General features: G+C 79.3%; 1 non-coding gene across 1 annotated transcript; it reads left to right on the top strand.

Annotated features, from left to right (window-relative positions):
* Nucleotides 1-1,982: 1,982 nt before the first annotated feature.
* Nucleotides 1,983-2,135, top strand: LOC142359903 (5.8S ribosomal RNA). The gene has a single exon (XR_012762689.1). It is a non-coding gene; the product is annotated as a 5.8S ribosomal RNA (ribosomal RNA).
* Nucleotides 2,136-2,500: the final 365 nt, after the last annotated feature.

The following is a 2,500-nucleotide window of genomic DNA, read 5'->3' as shown; positions in this document are numbered from 1 at the left end:
GCACCGGCCTGCTCGGCGGGCCGGGGGGCGAGCGTCGAGCGACGGCGGCGGCACCGGGGGCCGCAAGCGCGACAGCCGAGGGGTGTCGCCGTCTTCGGGGGGCGGCAGCTCCTGGGGGGGGGGGTGGGGCGGCGCCGGCGGCGGCGCCGTCTACCCCCCCGCGCGCGGGACAGGGCTGTCTCCGGGCGTTCCGGGCCGTGGCGCGGGTGTGCGCACGGCGTTTCGGGCGGCGCGGCGGCCGGACCCGCGAACCTCCCCTCCGACCCGGCACGGCTGCCTCTCGAAGAGGGAGCCGTGGCGGGAAGGGGGGGGCGCGAGCACGGTCTCGGCCGCTGGCGCCGCCCGGGGCGGGCGAGGCCCCCCCCCGGCCGGGTCGCGTCCCGCGCGAGCGGGCGGCCCGAGCCACGTCTCTCCCCCCGGGCGCAGCGCCGGGCTATCGAGGGAAACCCCGGGCCCCGGGGCTAAGGAGGACGAGGTGGTGGCGGCGGATGCCGGGCGCGCCCCCGCGGGCGGACGCTCCCCCGAGGGCGGCAGCCGGGGGAGGCACCCCCGCGGGGCCATGCAGGTCGTTTCCCTCACCCCAGGGCCAGGTACCTAGCGTCCGCGCTTCGGCGGCCCTCCCTCGGCCGAGTCCGGGGGTCAAAGGCCAAAGGAGCCGGGCGGCGGTTTAAAGACTCGAGCGGCACGGCGCGAGCCGCGGGGGGGGCGTCCGCCCCCGCGGGCCGCCGTGCCGGAGAAGGGGGGGCGTCTCGCTGCCCCAACCTGCCCCCCCTCTCCGCGGGCCGGTCTCGGCGGAGAGACCGCGGCGCGGGTCGGCCGCGGCCGACCTGCCCGCCCTCGCAAACGGGGCCACCCGCCGGCCGGAGCGCGGGCTCCGCGCCGGGGGAAAGAAAGGCGCGGCGAGCCCCCGCGGGGGGGGGCGGCCGCCGGGGGGCCGCCCCGCGCCTTTGGACGCTCGCGCTGCGGCCGCGCTCGGGGCGCGCCGCGCTCCCCTCTCCCGCTCCTCGCCCCGCCCTCGGCGCCCAGGGAAAGAAAGGGGGGGGCGAGCCACACCCCCCCAGGCCGAGCGGCGGCGGCGCCGCTCGGCGTGCCGGTCGGTGCCGGTCGTCCGTCGGGTCGTCCGGGAGGGTTCCCCGGCCGCATCCGCTGGCGGCCGTCCCGTCCCGCGTTTCCCCGCCCGTCGCTTCCGTCTCGAGGGCGGGCGCGCGGCGCGGGGGCGTCCCGCTCCGGGTCTTCGCGTGGAAACGGGGAGAGTGGGAGCCGCCCCCCGCGCTCAGCGCCGTCCGCCTTTCCGCTGGGGCCGTGCCGGCGGCCCCAGGGGGCCGAGGCGAGAAGCGGCTGCGGCGGCGGTTTTCGCGGCGGCGGTGGCGGCCGCCGCCGCCGGGCGGGGTGGCCGGGTTCGCCCATCCGGCGCGGGCCGGTGGGCGGCCGCGCGTCGCCGGCTCGCGCTCCAGTGGCCGGCCGCGCTTCCTCCGGCGTCGGTGGAAGGCGGCGTCGGCGCCGAGGTTCGCCGGCGGGGCGAGAGGCGACCGTGGTGGGCGGAGCCGGCTCGTCGCAGCGCGGGCGCAGCCGGGCGTCCGGCTCCCGAGCGAAGGCGGGCAGGCGTCGCGGCCGGGCGTGCCGTAGCCTCCGGGGGGAGGCCGGTCCGAGCCCGGGCGCCTGGGCCGCCCCCGAAGCGCGCCAAGGGTGTGTGTGTTGCGTACGTTTCCCCAGGGTCGGTCGGGAGCGCGGGCTCCCCCGCCCTTTGGCCGCTCGGGGTTTTCCGTTGTTTTCCGTTTCCCCTGTGCTCGTACGGTCAAGCCGAGGCGAGGGCCTCTCCGTCGCGCCGCGTCGCGCCGCCGCGCCGCGCCCCCTCCGCGCGTGCGGAGGGGGGTGGGCGGCGGCGGGGCCGGCGGTCGGTCCGGCCGTCCTCAGAGAAGGGGCCGCTCTCGGCGAGCGGTCCCGGCCCCTCCGCGCGCGCGGGGCGGTGCCGAAACCGAGACAACTCTTAGCGGTGGATCACTCGGCTCGTGCGTCGATGAAGAACGCAGCTAGCTGCGAGAATTAATGTGAATTGCAGGACACATTGATCATCGACACTTCGAACGCACTCGCGGCCCCGGGTTCCTCCCGGGGCTACGCCTGTCTGAGCGTCGCTTTACGATCAATCGCCGTCTGCGCCGCCGAGCCCCCCCGCCCCAGCGCGGGGGGGGGGGGCCGGCGGGCCAGCAGCGGCGCGGCTGGGGTGCCTCGCAGGGCCGCGCGCGCGAGCGCGCGGGCCTTCGTCCCCCTAAATGGAGACTCGGGGAGCGCTCCGAAGCTCCCCGCTCCCGGAGAGCGCCTGCTGGACGGAGCTCGTCCCCGCCGGGCTATCGGCGGTGGGTTTGGGGAAGAGAGAGCGAGAGCGAGCTTCGGGGGAGGGAGGCGCGGGGCGGCGATGGCGCGGGCCTCGCCGCCGGCCTCCCGCGCGGGCGTCTGTCTGCGGGTGGGCACCGCGGGGGTGCCGTGCCGCACTGACGCG

Source organism: Opisthocomus hoazin, unplaced genomic scaffold (genome assembly GCF_030867145.1).
Source record: "Opisthocomus hoazin isolate bOpiHoa1 unplaced genomic scaffold, bOpiHoa1.hap1 HAP1_SCAFFOLD_177, whole genome shotgun sequence".
NCBI lineage: Eukaryota > Metazoa > Chordata > Aves > Opisthocomiformes > Opisthocomidae > Opisthocomus > Opisthocomus hoazin.
The sequence above is the reverse complement of the archived record's forward strand: the minus strand, read 5'-3'. Positions and strand labels throughout refer to the sequence as shown.